Source organism: Mesoplodon densirostris, chromosome 4 (assembly GCF_025265405.1).
Source record: "Mesoplodon densirostris isolate mMesDen1 chromosome 4, mMesDen1 primary haplotype, whole genome shotgun sequence".
Taxonomy (NCBI): Eukaryota; Metazoa; Chordata; class Mammalia; order Artiodactyla; family Ziphiidae; genus Mesoplodon; species Mesoplodon densirostris.
The window spans coordinates 146,414,058-146,429,914 of NC_082664.1; the positions used below are offsets into that span (position 1 = coordinate 146,414,058).

At 50.0% G+C, this 15,857-nt stretch overlaps 1 non-coding gene across 1 annotated transcript; it reads left to right on the forward strand.

Moving 5' to 3' along the window:
- Positions 1-724: 724 nt before the first annotated feature.
- On the forward strand, positions 725-797 carry TRNAR-UCG (transfer RNA arginine (anticodon UCG)). The gene has a single exon. It is a non-coding gene; the product is annotated as a tRNA-Arg (tRNA).
- The last annotated feature ends 15,060 nt before the right edge of the window (positions 798-15,857 follow it).

Sequence of the window (15,857 nt, forward strand, 5' to 3'; positions counted from 1 at the left end):
CGCCGCAGCCCGAGGGCCTAGCGCCTTTAGGAGACAGCGCCCGGATTCGAACCCGCCAGGTGGGCCGCCGTCCCGCGGGGCCCCCACACACGCCTGAGCCCGGGCCCAGCAGGCCCAGGGCGCCCTGCAGGGGGCGTCGGCAGCGGCCCCCGCGCTCCCGGCCGCCGGCACGCCCGACCGCTAGCCTGAGCCCGGCGGCCGCGCCGCGGTGCGCCCTGGGACCAGCCTCCGCCCAGCTCAGGGCCTCGCTCCCTGACTGGAGAGGGAGGGGCCGCGCCGCCGCTCAGGGACTCGGCCTCCCCCCAACGCCGAACCCGCCGGAAACCTCAGTCCGCCCGGTGCTTCCTGGTCTGCGGCTCCCGACCCCAGGCCGGCGACGCGGCGTCTCCCTCCGCGCGGCCTATGCAGCCTCGGGGTGGCGTGTGGCCTGCACCGGAGCAGTCCGCCTCGCTGGCAGCCGTAACTTCCCGTCTGCGCCGCGCTCACTCCCGCGGCTACCCGAGAGGCAAGAGGGAGACTCCCACCGCGACCAATAGGAGAGCCAAAAGTGGACCGGTCCGCCCGCGGGGTGGGGAGGAAGGACTTCCGGGTGGGCCTTCCCTGCGGAACTCTGGGAACCAAGGTCCAACCTCCCCTGCTCAAGAAGCAGGTGGATTCGTCCTGGGCAAGCCGGTGGGCGGTAATAATACTTTTTAGATTGTCCAAAGAACCCCGTGTATCAGGCGGCCGCGTGGCCTAATGGATAAGGCGTCTGACTTCGGATCAGAAGATTGCAGGTTCGAGTCCTGCCGCGGTCGAAGGGGTTACTTACAATTTTTGGCTTAATTCATTCTTGGGAATTAAAGACTGGAACACTACGAAACGCTGTCGCTGATTACCACCCCACGTGGAAGTCTGGGAACACTAAGATATGCCGAAGTAACTACCCCCACACTCGACACCCAGTTTGTCCAACTGATATTGCTCCCTTACTTCCCCGGGGGCGGGAGTGGTGGTACTTTTCTAAAATGTACCTTCCGGGCTCATACCCCGACGCTGGTAGAGTTGGGGGGGCATCCTACGCCGAAACCCCGATTTTAAATCCACTGATAAGTGGGAGTAACAGAGATTCACGTTTGAAGGGAACCCCCTCCCTCTTCATCCTGGGCAATTCTGATGGGTAAAAATACTGCCTTTCGTTGAACCCGAATCTGCCGCCCGATAGAGTAAGCCCTCGCCCCGGTGCGTCCGGTTCCCCCGCGCCTGAGGAGCTACCAGAGGTTGCCTTCTAGTCTTTGCGGGATCCTGTCTCTGCATCCACCTCCTGTGGCTCCAGGTGCCTCCGATAAACTGCAAAGCGCCGCAGAAGAAGGCCCACGTGGATAACGAGAGCCTGGGAGTTGGATCCTGGAGACCCAGGAAAGGGAGGCTCAGAGAGATTTGAGACAGACCTGAGGACACACAGCTGACTAGGGACAAAACTCAGGCCTCACAAAAAGTGGGCGCCCACCTCCCAGGCCGTGCGTGTGCCAGGACACCGTGAACTGACTTGAGAAACCGACCTCGGTATTTTTCAGGGGTGTGGTTTGGGGATACCCAGGGAAACACACTCCTCCGCCCGTCCAGCGGACTGATCCCGCCCAGAGAGGCGGAGAGAAGCCCAGATCAAGGCTTGTGAAGGTTGCACTGGCATTGAACCTAGATCCTTCCATACATTTCCCTTTTCTTTATTTTTAAGTATGAAATATTGTTTATACATTGTTCTAGATGTACTTAATATACACACAAATGTATTATTGTTTCTTTCTTTTGGCAAAAAATACAAGCAAATGAAAATTCAGCGTCTTAAAATCTGGGCTTTTTCACGTTAACTTATACCACTGATATTTAACAAAATGCCGAGAGAAGAGGTTCTCAGCTTAAATCAGGGAATCCCTAAATGGGGAAAACATTTTCATTATTTCTTCTAATCTCCTACTGCAATTTAGCATTTCCTTCAATTATGAGGTTAGGCTACCAGCCACAGTAGTATCAGCAGCACCTGGGGCTTTGTCCCCAGTAGCAATCACAGATATGTCCATGACACATTACAGTTGCTGCAGATTTTTCAAAATATTGTTTACACTCATCTGTACTTCATTTCTTCTTTTTTTTTAATTGGGGTATAGTTGTTTTACAATATCGTGTTAGTTTCTACTGTACAGCGATAAGTATCCCCTCTTTTTTGGATTTCCTTCCCATTTAGGTCACTACAAAGCACTAAGTAGAGTTCCCTGTGCTATACAGCAGATTCTCATTAGTTATCTATTTTATACATGTTAGTGTATATATGTCAATCCCAATCTCCCAATTCATCCCACCCCCCCATTTCTCCCCTTGGTGTCCATACGTTTGTTCTCTACATCTGTGTCTCTATTTCTGCCTTGCAGACAGGTTCAGCTGTACCATTTTTCTAGATTCCACATATATGCATTAATATACAGTATTTGTTTTTCTCTTTCTGACTTACTTCACTTTGTATGACAGTCTCTAGGTTCCTCCATGTCTCTACAAATGACCCAATTTCATTCCTTTTTATGGCTAATATACACTCATCTGTACTTCAGAATGACAGTGTGGTAGGCCACTGCCCTGATCTCCTTTTCATTGAGTTAACCAAAAAATTACATATTATATCATCTATTTGTTTTTTCTAATATTTCATTATCTTTGTTTTCCTTTGTAACCCTATGTGTTTTATGCATTTAAAAAACATTATTCTTAGAAGGTGTCTATGATACAAAAAAGCTAAGCTCTCTTGCCCTAACTGAATGTCACTTCCGGGGATGGTGTTGCTGGACCTGCCTGATATCCATTAAGAGAACAGCCCTCCCCATAGGTTCAGTGTCAGGAAATCTCCAGCAGGATGCCTGCCCCTCCCAGAAGGTACTTCAGGCCAGTCTGATACCCTGGCCCTGGAATTAGAATCTTCCGCAAGGATAAAACTGATTGACACTGATTCCTGCTGAGGGAGGGTACCCGGAGGCATGAGCGCTTCCTGCCCAGCTGCACTGTTTCCAGTGTTCTGAGCCCAGCTCCCCAACCTTCCCTCCCGTCTTTTCTGGGAGCTCCTGCGAGAGTGTGTCCTTCTAGAAAAGTCTATTTTTACTAGTAATACCTGAGAAGCCACGTACATTTCCCTACAATTCCCTGGACCTCTCCTCCCACATAGCAAGAGACAAATTTATTAGGAACCCCCTGTCCAAATTGAAACACTGTACTTTTGTGGAAAGCATGTACCTCAGTTGTAACAAAAGCTGGTTTTTTTTAAAATCTCCCCTCTGCCGTTGTAAATTCCCAGGAAGACTGACCTTGTGTCTCACTGGATGCTCTGCCCCAGGACCTGGCTGGAGCTTGGTAATAACAACCAGCACTTATTAGATGTCAGGTTCTGGCATCTAATTAATTAATCCTCGCGTTGACCCCTGGGATAGAGGTACTATTATTATCCCCTTTTACTGATGAGGAAACTGAGGCACAGAGAGGTAGAGTAGGGTACTTAAAGCCCTACAGCAGGTAAGTGGTAGAGCTTCCCCAAGATTTGAACCCAGGGAGACGTGCTCTAGGGGCAAGGATTTCAATAACTGCGTTAAACAGTAAACACCCACTCACCCTGAAAGCTGAGGACCCCAGCTCCAAGGTTATGTGCCAGACACGGGCTGCTGCTGGAGATGCAGGCTGGTGCAGACTCTGCATCACTGCTGCTGACTAAGGGACTCTTCGGTCACGGCCTGCTCCTCCAGGGTCCCTCTAGTGAGCTGACTTCCTGGTGACCGTTTTCTGTTGTGTTTGCCAAGCCCAGCTTCAGCAGTTTCTGCCTCAGAGAGAAAATATCACTGTTCTACCTCTATCAAAAGCTACCACTGCCAAATGAAACAGGCTAAACATTTTAGGGTACCATCTGCTTTAATCCTCTCAATAACCCCTTTGGTACTATTGGTACGTAGGTACTATTATTTATTCCATTTTACAGAGGAAAAAAGAAAAAGTCTCCAGTAACAAGTATGAGGTTGACTCACTTATCCAAAAATTACACAGTGAGCGCAGGGCCTGGAATAGGACCCAAGCACTGTATGATTCCAAACCCACCAGGCATTTCTGCGAGCCCACTAAACACCCCATGTGAGAAGGGGAGTCTGAGAAGACAGAAAGCCAACCCTGATCCTGGGTTTGCTACCGGCTCACACCAGAGTGACTGGAGTAAGATCCCAGGTCATGCTAATAGCTGCCCCAATATTTGTCAGAAGGCAACATGAGTTTATTTTTATTATTTTTTTTAACATTTTATATTTGTATCTGAGTGATACAGGTCTTTTTTTTTAACTTTTTCTTTTATAGTGGACTATAGTTGACCAACAATGTTGTGATAGTTTCAGGTGTACAGCAAAGCGATTCACTTATGCATATACACTTATCTATTCTTTTTCCAATTCTTTTCCCATTTACGTTGTTACATAATATTGAGCAGAGTTCCCTGTGCTGTACAGTAGGTCCTTGTTGGTTATCCATTTTAAATATAGCAGTGTGTACAACATGTGAGTTTATTAATATTTTTCATGAGTCTTCCTCCTTTGTGCTTGACCAGTGGGACCCCCAAGGGAGTTGAACAAGAGGAACAGGATGAAGAAGGGGGGAGGGGTCTTTTAACCAAATATTATTTACCATGCAGTTCATAAGTCTCCTTATCTGTAAAATGGGCACAGTTATAGCACCAGCACCATGGAGTTGCTGCAAGGGTCAAATGAGCTCTACGTGTAAAGCATTGAGAACAGTGCCCGGCCCAGAGTAATCGCTCACAAAATGTAAGGTGTGATTATTCTTATGTCAGCACCTCCATAAAAGCTGTGCCAGCACTATGAGCACCTCCAGGGCATTTGTCCCTGAAATAACCAGACCTGCGCTACCGGCCTTCAGAAAGCAGAAGGCGACCATCTCTTTTGAGCTGTTTCTAGCAAAAACACATGGGAAGGGGAGGGCTCGTTTGGGGTCAGCTCCTGCCGTGCCAGGTCTCCATCTACCACCTGTGGGATCAAGTTGGCATGTGTGTAAAACTGGGGATGAGAGGTGTGGGCTATTTTCAAAATGTGCTTCATATTTCAGAGGGGTAATTGTTGATGTCAAACCTGTGTAGTTTAAGGGGAAAAAGGGAATTAATGGAAATGCAAATCATTGGTTTTGTGGATGAGAAGCTTCCTGACCAGAAGAGACCGTGCCCCGTCCATTTGTGTGTCCCTAGCATGGAGAGCCTGGCACATAGAGGTGGACGTTTATTGTCTCCCTCCAGCCCACCCCACCCCCGGCCAACACCAATAGTCCCTTCCTGACTCCTGGCCAGGGCTGAGGAGCTGACTCAGTCCCCACAGCCAGGGACTGGGCTTATTAATGAAGCCAAGCCAAGCAGGCATTCCACCAAAAAGTGAACAGTATTTCCTTACCATCAAATAGCCCATCAATGTTGAAATTTCCAGTGCCAAGAGCCCCTTTTTGCTTTAGCTCATTTGGGTTGATTGCCTGTTGCTTGCGATGGAGAGAACTCTCACGGATTAAGTACTCATTAAATATTTGCTGAATAAATGATCGAGCTTTGCTTTTTTATCTCTTTAGCTAAATTTCACCAAAGTAAATTTCACCAAGGTAAGACCAGGCCATACACAAGATTCTCCACAACAATTTATGATACTGGAGATATCTCTGATACAGAGAAGTATTTAAAAAGAAAACTTGGGGCCTCCCTGGTGGCGCAGTGGTTAAGAGTCTGCCTGCCGATGCAGGGGATACGGGTTCGTGCCCCGGTCTGGGAGGATCCCATATGCCGCGGAGCGGCTGGGCCCGTGAGCCATGGCCGCTGGGCCTGCGCATCCAGAGCCTGTGCTCCGCAACGGGAGAGGCCACAACAGTGAGAGGCCCGCATACAGCAAAAAGAAAAAAAAAAAAAAAAAGAAAACTTGGTTTATTTCTACCATAAATTGAAAACTATCACATCATAAATATAATTTTAATATATACAGCTATAGAATACCTAATGTATATATTAAATATACACTGAATGTATAATTCAACATATAAAATTTTAAAATAACAAAGACACCAGCAAGAAATTCAGCCAGTTTACAAAAATCCACACCTGAAAATAAGTTCCTCCCTCAGAAGAATGAAACATCATGAACACTATGTAGTAAGGAGACACTCAGTTAACGTATCTTAGTTTAAGATAAAGATGAGGTTCTCGGTCAATAAGACAATTTTATTTTTAAAATGTTGATGTTAATCAGCCCCAAGCATCTCAATCCACACGTGCATGCCACAAGAAAGGCAACCGAACTGCCTTCTCTGATATACATTTGCATACTTGTACATACTTCACATACTAAACAGAGGCCAACTTCTGGAAGTGACATTTCTACAAATCACTGAAAAAAAAAATAGTCCTCACAAGGATCCATCCTGGGGGCCATGGCATCAGTACAGTGTGTCCTTCCAGAGAAGGGCAGAACCTTCAGTTCCTGAATGATTGAAATATCCACAGGCTCCAAGCCCTGGCCAGGCCCCTGTGGCCTGTTTTGCCAGCTGCAAAATTGCGAATCCCATGTCCTAATCTATTAGATCCCGGCCAGGCCCGGCTTGGCGAGCAGTGCCCCCTGTGGGATGAGCACAGCAGCACCCACGGAGCCTTGACCTGCAGTGACTACTCCGCACACCCGCCAGAGATGGTAAATGGGTTTCTTGCCATTTGTTTGTCACTAGAGATTTTAAGCTCAAAATATAGGCTGTGGGATTAAAAGAAATGCATATTTCTCTCTTGCAGAGACATTTCCTTAAGTTGGGCTAAAGTCTAAGCACCTAGAACTTTTGTAGAGATTGTCTTGCTCTCCTGTTAAAAGGGGACAGACCTCATCCCATCCCAGGTACAAAAAAAGGTTTAAGTCATTCATTCATTGGGGGATAAATGAGAGCAAGACTCTCTGAGATCAGGTGTTTACATGTAGGGGAACATCTCAGGTATCCTGCTTCTGGAAGAAAATGGTCATCTTGCCTTGGCATTTAATTGTCAGGGTTTCGAGACAAGATTCTGTCTGCTGTCCTTCAGGGGAAATTGTAATGTCTGGTAATTGTAATGTGCCATTCAGTTTAGATTGGTCTGGTTATTTATTTATTTAGTCCCTCCCTGCTTTGTTCCAGAAATACTTTCAGGTGGCAGAGGTTAGTTTCAATCACATAATCATTACCGTCAGAGCATAAAGCTGGGAAGCAGCTCAGGTTGGCATCTGGTGGGGTCAGTGGCCATGGGGGGTTCCTGCCAGGAGGCTCACAAAGGCCTGCCATGCCCAAGGCCCCACTCCCCAGCAAACCAGCTGTGCTCCCCTGGCCACAACTGGCTGGACTCAGGCAGGTACCTGAGTCAAGGTAGCTGTGGACCAACCAGGTCTGAAAGAGACTAAACGTCGATGAGGCGCCGCTTAGCCCATGGGGGTGATCCAAACCAGACAGTGACCAAGCATGACCTGATTGCATCCTCTTTCAGGAAGCGTGAAGGGGCCATGAACATTCTCATCTGAGAACACAAGATGCCCAAGGTCACCAGAGCTACTGCTGCACCCACATGGTGATGAGCCTGGAAGGCCATCCCAGCCTGGGAAGCTCAGGCAGCTCTCCCCACGACGTTGGAGTGCCACACTGATGCAAAGTTGAAGGCATGGCTGTCATTGTGGCAGGATGGTCGCTTTGCTAGAGGCCCAGTTCTGGAAGTCATTCTGGAGGCCCAGCTGAGAGCCTACCCCCCAGCCCTTCCAAAGATCAGTAAGCACCTAATTCCCTGTACTAAGTGCCTTTTGTATTAAAATATCTGGAAAGGTCTGTTTCCTGAAACTGAACCTGACTGATGCCAGGACCCTCCTCTGGGCTCCCAGCGGACCCTGTGGTGTGGATCACATGGCCATGGTGGCTTAGCTTTGCCCCCGCCCTCGCCCACACACCTACCCAGCTGTGAGCTCGCTGAGAGCCGTGTCTGGTTTCTCTTGTATCCCCAGCACCCAGCACAGAGCCTGCAGGAAGGAGGTGCCCAATCCATATATGTTGCACGAACCAATGACTCTCCCCAGTGAGAACAAATTCTTTCTCACCTTCATACCCGTATCATTCAGAGTAGGAACTAGGAAACACTCTGGTTATTTCAAGCAAAATGAGATGTGGTACAGAACTTCACCAGCAAGAATAAAGATGGCTGGAAAGGCTGGCATAGTGGGTGTTAGAACGTGACTTGCTTCAAGGTCACGCCACTGCAGCTGGGATCTGGAGCCAGATTCTAGAGGACAGGAGGCCACTGTTGCCACGGCTACCACCATTGCTGCCACCACAATGCAAATTCAGTGACTAGAGAGTGGCACACCGAGTTGGGCTGCGACAACAGTCTTGTCCGCCAGAGCTGGTCTGTGCCAAGGCCACAAGAAGACGGCCCCTGCCTCTCTTTGGCCTCTCAAATCTCTCACGAGTGTATCTCACAGGCAGAATATAAATCACACCCAGAACCATAGCTGCAAGGGCATCTGGGAAATGCACACTGGCTCCCACCACTGAGGGCAGGGGTTGTTTCTTCATTACCCTGGGCCTGGCTCATGTTCAGAGGACAAGTGCTCCATCCATGTTTCTGGCCAAGCTCTCCGCCACTTTCTGTGGGTTCCCAAGGATGGGGATCTAGGAGAGGGACTTCCGGGCTACCCTTAAAAACTGCCAGCAAACCACCAGCACTCCCTGACCCCTACTCACAGGAAGGGAGAGGCCACAGGGAAGAGCGGCTGAATGCCTGGGCCTGGGGCCTGAGGCACCTCAACTCAGGGACCGGCAGCATCTTGGAAAGCAGAGGACACAAGCTGGTAGGAGGGCAGGCCTGGACCAGGCAAACAGAGGAACCCTGGGGACCTTGCTGAGGAAGCCTGCTGGCTCCAGACAAGGGAGATGCCCAGTGTGAGGGCCCTGGGCAAGGTGTGTAACCCCAGGAATCCACAGCAAGAGAAGACAGGGATCAGCTGCCCCTCCTTGGGTTTGCAGGGAGACTCAGTGACTCCCAGCTGGAAGCAAAGGCCACTGAAGTGTGACTGGCTCCGAGAGGCAGGACCCCAGGGGATAACTGTGCCCCCACTGCAAGGGTCAGAGAGCAAAGGTGGCTCCTCTGACCCACCGGCATGGGGTTCCACACCCCTCAGCTATCGAGGTGGGTGGGATTTGGCTGTTCCGAGTCGGCACCTCCAAACCAGAGTGGGTCGGTGTGTGTCTGGTTCCTTCAGCAACCCACGCCTGGCAGAGAGCAGACTCTGACCACCCAGTCCAGGTGCCCTAGCCTCCTGCCAGTCCTGGGTCTGATAGGCTAGGAGGAGACCTGGGGGTGGGGGAGGCCACGATGAGGCCAGTCCTCCGGATTGGAAGCTAAGCCCCAGCGGGGCGGGGTGGGAAGGGGAGGGCATCGTGGAAGCTGCTGACACACTCCAGCCCCAGGGTCACCCGCGCCTCTCCCGGGGCTCAGCTTGGGAGGACAGAAGGGCACGGGAGGACGGGCCCACCGAGAGGCAGGCACGCCCCCAGGACCAGATGGGAGCAGTAAACACTGGCTCTTGGTCCTCTCCGTGACTCTCCTCCACCCTGGAAGTCCTGAGGGGAGCTCCAAAGGCTCTTTGCCCTCTCCAGAATGCAAGAAACTGACACCATCGATGACCACCTCCAGGGGTCGGGGACACGGGGAAACTTTTCACTTCAATCCTGCGGTAGCTTTTGAATTTGGAATGGTGGACTTGTTATTGGTCAAAAATCATACATTACACTAAACTTTACAAAGAAAAAGAAGTCATTTTTCTCCCTCCATACATTATCTACTTCCATGTTTAACACACATTCACCTTGACCGCAGGGGACAGTCAAATCACTACGGTTCCTCGGGCAGGACCCTCGGTGTTACTGCTCCCCACCCAGCCCGTGCACACACCCTGCCTCCCACAGGTGGTCTGTAAAGAGGTGCAGGCACCACCTTGGCCACAGGGACAGATTTAAAGGTGGCAGGTGAGCCAAAGGTGGCCCATCAGGCTCTTTGCCTGGGATTTTTTTAAACGGTAGCTAGAAGAGAGGGTCAGGTCTCAAATCTGCTGCAGCCATGCACCTGTGGTGTGTAGAAAGCTGGTCTGACCCGCGGGGAGAGGAGAGGAGAGCCGGATGAGACCCCAGTGACATCAGATTCCTGTCATCCCTTCCCTTTCTGCAGTTTGGCTGTGTGAGCCAAAAAATTCCCCCTTTGTCTGCCAAAACTGGTTTGAATCAGGTTTCTGGTGCTTGGTGCTTGTAGCCAGAAGAATCCTAAGTGACTGGCCTTCCCCTTTGTAAAATAAAGGGGCTAGACAGGCTGGTCTCTGGGGTTCCTGGTGGCTTTGGCATCCGGGGTCCCTGTGCCCTGGAGTGAGCCGGGGTCTGGCCTGGATGTGACATAGACCATTCCCCTCCATGTCAGGCAGAATGGTTCATTCTTGGGACACTGCATTCAGGAGGATGGGCCAAATGAAGAAAAGGCATTTGGCCACTTTCTCTGGCCCTATCCTGCCATTAGCTACCCTGTTGCTGGGCCAGCCAGCTTGGGGGAAGTGGACACACAACCAAAGCCTCTCCGAATAGGGAATCAGCGCATGTTACCGCAGATAAACCTCACAAGCTCCCTCTAAAGCCATGACTTTCCCTTTCTAGAGATGAGGACACTGAGGCCCAGGGAGATCCAGCATAATTTGCTCAAGGTCACATAGCTTAGACAGGTAGAGTCAGGATTCAAACTCATTTTTTTCATAGACCTCTACTTGGCATTGCCACAGGCCTTCCAGGTCCTCTAGCCAGACCCACCTGGAAGGGAAGAGAAAGTCCACACTTTTCCAGGGGCCCCGAAGCAGCACTGACTCCATGGATGTCAGCAGGAAGTGTCAAGGTGAGAGGCCTGAGCCAGTGTAGGTCACGTCCAGCACTACGTGGCCTCAGCAGGGGACCTCTGAGAACGGCCACCGCTCATCTGTAAAATGGGGAGAAAATGCCTCCTTTGCCTCCCTCACGATCAGGTGAGCCCTCAGGTGTGGAAGCCTCAGGACACTGTTCCGCTCCCTGCCCTCGTCAGAGTTCTGTGTGCCTTGTGGGGAGCTGTGGCCTCCCACATCCCCTGGCCACAGCCCATGCCAAGGGCCACCTCCTGGGACCAGCTAGGCTGCTTCCACTTTATCTCTGCATGAGGGAACAGGGCGGCAAATGGAGTCAACAGGGGAGGTGGAAGCTCAACCGCTCCCCCCAACCCCTGCCTTTTTTTTTAAGCAACTCATATTTTTTTCTGTTTACCACCCCCCTACACCAAAAACACCCCACAGACTAATCATAGAAATTTTAGAAAATATATCTTAATCAATATACAGTCGACACTCATTAGTCATGGATTCTGTCTTTGTGAATTCGCCTATTCTCTAAAATTTATTTGTAACCCCAAAACCAATACACGCTGGGATTTGCACAGTCATTCTCCAACATGGGCAGAGCCGGGAAAATTTTGAGTGGTGGAGCGCTGGCGTTTCCAGCTGAGGTCCAGCAAGGCAGCATTCTGCCTTCTTGTTTCAGGTCTCAGATGCCAAACAAGTGTCCTTTTGGCAGTTTACGCAGGGCCACTTTTTTTTTTTTCACATCTATACGCTTTTTGTGGGTGATTTTGCTCTTTGAAATGACCCCCAAGCCTAGTGGTGAATGAAGTGCCGTCTGGTGTTCCCAAGTGGAAGCAGGATAAGATGGGCCTTAAGGAGAAAATACGGCCATTCAATTAGCTTTGTTCAGGCATGAGTTATAGTGCTGTTGACCCTAAGTGCAACGTTAATGAACCAACATCATATATTAAATTGGGCTTCCCTGGTGGCGCAGTGGTTGAGAGTCCACCTGCCGATGCAGGAGACACGGGTTTGAGCCCCGGTCCGGGAGGATCCCACATGCCGCAGAGCGGCTGGGCCCGTGAGCCCTGGCCGCTGAGCCTGCGCGTCCAGAGCCTGTGCTCCGCAACGGGAGAGGCCACAACAGTGAGAGGCCCGCATACCGCAAAAAAAAAAAAAAGAAAAGAAAAGAAAAGATGGGCCTTAAGGAGAAAATACGGCCATTCAATTAGCTTTGCTCGGGCATGAGTTATAGCGCTGTTGACCCTAAGGGCAACGTTAATGAACCAACAATATATATTAAATAAAATGTCTTTAGGTAGAAACATCCCCCAAACAAGGTTATACAGCTACCTGTTGATCCACTGAGAAAAATGAGGTGACCTGAGGCTGGCAGGAACCCAACCCCGTATTGCCCTAGGAGCACTGGTTCAGCCTTCGCTTCTTCCCTATTTTCGCAGGACTTTACAGAGCTTGACTACTGAATAATGAGAATTGCCTGTTCACTAATCTAGAGGGAGGGCGTGATATTCAGTTCAATGAAGACTGAAGGTTGCACAGTACTGAGTATAGGATGATCCCATATTGTAAAAAGTAAAATAAATAAAGCAAAGTTAAAACAAACAAACAACAAGTCCTTCACCTGTGTGTCTGATGTTTGCTGGAACTTGGAGAAAAGAGTGGAGAGGTTCAACCTGACTTTCCTGGGTGGAGGGAGAACAAGGTGTGTGGGGGGGATGATGAAGTCTTTTGTTTATGCACCTCTGCCTTGTTATGAGACGCGTGTGTCAGTTTCGTAATTTTTTTTTTTTTTTGCGGTACGCGGGCCTCTCACTGCTGTGGCCTCTCCCGTTGCGGAGCACAGACTCCGGACGCGCAGGCCCAGCGGCCATGGCCCACGGGCCCAGCCGCTCCGCGGCACGTGGGATCTTCCCGGACCGGGGCACGAATCCGTGTCCCCTGCATCGGCAGGCGGCCTCCCAACCACTGCGCCACCAGGGAAGCCCCACTTTCGTAATTTTTAAAAGTTTCACACAACAGAAAAAAATCAGTATCCCTTTCTCCTGGTGGCGCCACCTTGCGGGTACAGCTGGAATTACTGACATTAGTGATTCTCGCTGACAGGTGTCAGCCGGGACCCCAGCCCTCAGCCCCAGGTGCTCCTCAGAGCCTCTGGGGACATCTCACATGAGTTCAGGGACAAGTCGCACAGTTTGTCAACCCATCGAGGCCTCTATGCATGCCAGCTGGCCCCCAGCACGGCACCCTGAGAGCCTGGCTCCTCTGATGGGAAGATGGAGGGCGGTCATTCCCAAAACCACAGGGAACTTTGAAGGGTGGTCAGCGTGAGTGGTTAAAAGCTGGGTTCTTAGCACTGTGTGACCTTTGATGAGTTACTCAACCTCTCTTGGCCTCAGTTTCCTCGTCTGTAAAATAGGGATGCCAGGGGTACCTATGCACCAAAATCAAAGCAAACTGCTTGGCAAATACCTGGCCCCTTGTAAAGACCATGAAAGCTAGCTATTATTATTGTTATTACAGAATTTATAAACTTTCAGAAGATTCCTGTGATGTTGTGATTTATAAGAAATGAACATTTGGTCCTTATCCATGCTTCCTGGCTCACAGCTCCCAAAGCCCTTGGAATTTCCTGAGCAATAAAAGCAATGGGAACATCTTTTGCTATAATACTTGGTCTCCTTTCCTCAGTTCCTAAAATCACTTCAGAGCTATAAAAGTGAAATGGGTGTCTGATCATTCACAAGCCCCTTTCCACCACAACTGGCTTTATGTTTATGAGGCTACTTGGGGAAATCCTCTAAAGACGGGGAGCTGGTCGCCAGAGGAAGCAGCCCTGAATAGAGGGGTGGAACTTTCAGTCTCACCGTCAATTTCCAGGGAGGAGACAGAGGCTGGAGGTGGAAGCAATCACCAATGGTCAATGAATTTATCAATCATGCCTATGTCATGAAGCCGCCATAAAAACCCAAAAGGAGAGGGTTCAGGGAGCTTCCAGGCTGGTGACCCATAACCCTTCCACATGCTACCCTGCCAGCCCCCAAACTCCCCAAACTTCACAGGGACAGAGGCTCCTTTATTCAGGACCTCAGTCCTGTGTAACTCTTCATCTGGTTGTTGATTCACACCCTTTAATATCCTTTGTAATATACCAGTAATCTAGTGAGTAAATGAGTTTCCTGAGTTCTGTGAGCCACTCTAGCAAATTAATGAAACCCAAGGAAGGGGTTGTGGAACCTCTGATTTATTTCCAGTTGGTCAGAAGCCTAGGTGACAAGATGGACTTGCAACGGACATCTGCAGTGGAGGGTGGTCTTGTGGGATTGAGCCCTTAACCTGTGGAGTCTGATGCTATCTCCACAGTGTCAGATTGAGTTCAATAGCAGGACACCCAGCTGGTGTCCAACAATCGTGTGCTGATGTGGGGAAACCACTACACACATTAGACTCGGTGATCAGAATCCTGGTTGGTGGGATTGTGGAACTAGAATTGTAGTTCCCAAAGGTCACATGAAAATAGCCTTCTGGCTGTAAGTCCTGTTAGTCCACAAGGCCAGCCCAGACTGCATGAATCCCATTTAGACCCAAGCTGCCCCTCACCACCACCCCCATTCTGACAAACAAAAAGAAGAGAATTCAAAGGGCTTCCCCAAGCCCATCACCCAGAGATAATCATTGCTGACGCTTTGGTGAGTGCACTTCATGAAGTTGGTCTATTTGTACTTTTCACTACATGCAGTGGACCTACACCCATGGCTTTCACCTGACACTACAGAGTGATTATTTTTCTGTGCCCGCAGGTAATCATTTACACAAGAATATATGGTGACTGCCTGGACACTGGCTGTTTTCCACTGATTTCTCGCTTCACTTGGATTTCCTCACTCCCGATGGTTTATGTGGATCTGTGGGCTCTGCCAAGGTGATGACTAACTGGTCAACAGGGCCGGGAGGTGACCCTGTGGCACAGAAGGGTGGCATCGCTGCGTTTCAATTTAGCTGAGATGCAAACACCCACAGACGCCACCGGCACAGGCTGCTGGGAACATGGCCCTGATATATGCCACAAAATCTCTCCTGATCTAGAACCAGCGTGTATCTAGAACAAAAAAGGCTTTGAAGAGATGAAAATAGGCCTTTGGGGAGATACGTCTTATGACCTGCTCTAGCTTGGAGTGAGATGATGCCCACTGCTGTCCCTGGTTGGCCACAGAGCAGGGACAGGACAGGAGAAATGCAAAAGAACAGAGCCTCTCTCCCCAGCCAGGCAGAAACTGGGGACAGCATCAGTCTGGAATAGTCTGAGTTTCCAGGGTGAATCTGGGACTTGATGGCTAAAGGGAGCCGATGGCAGATTTCTGAGCATGTGTGAGGTGGGGACAGGTGAGTGTGGATCAGGGAATTACAGCGGGTCCCTCAGGAAGCCACACTAGGCTTCAGGGAAGGAAGGGGGCGGGGAGCAAGAGAGTCCAGTGACCTGGTGACCAAGTAAGACCCGTGGACCTGGACCGCATACCTTAGGACATGGATGGGCAGGGTCTTTGCATCGTGACGACCCCTCTGTCCCAAACCCACACTGGCCCCAGCAAGCTGGAGTTCACCAGCCAAGATGGGAAATGGGGGTGGGATGCAGCTCATCTATTATGGGTTAAACTGTGTCCCCCACAAATTCATAGGTTAAAGTCCTAACCCCCAGTACCTCAGAATGTGTCTGTATTTGGAGACAGGGTCTTTAAAGAAGTAATAAAGTAAAAATGAGGTCATTAGAGTGGGCTCTAATCCAATTTGACTGGTGTTCGGATAGGAAGAGGGGATTAGGACACAGCCAGCACAGAGGAAAGACCATGTGAAGACACAGAGGGGAGAAGACAGCCATCTACAAGGAGGGAGGCCTCAGGG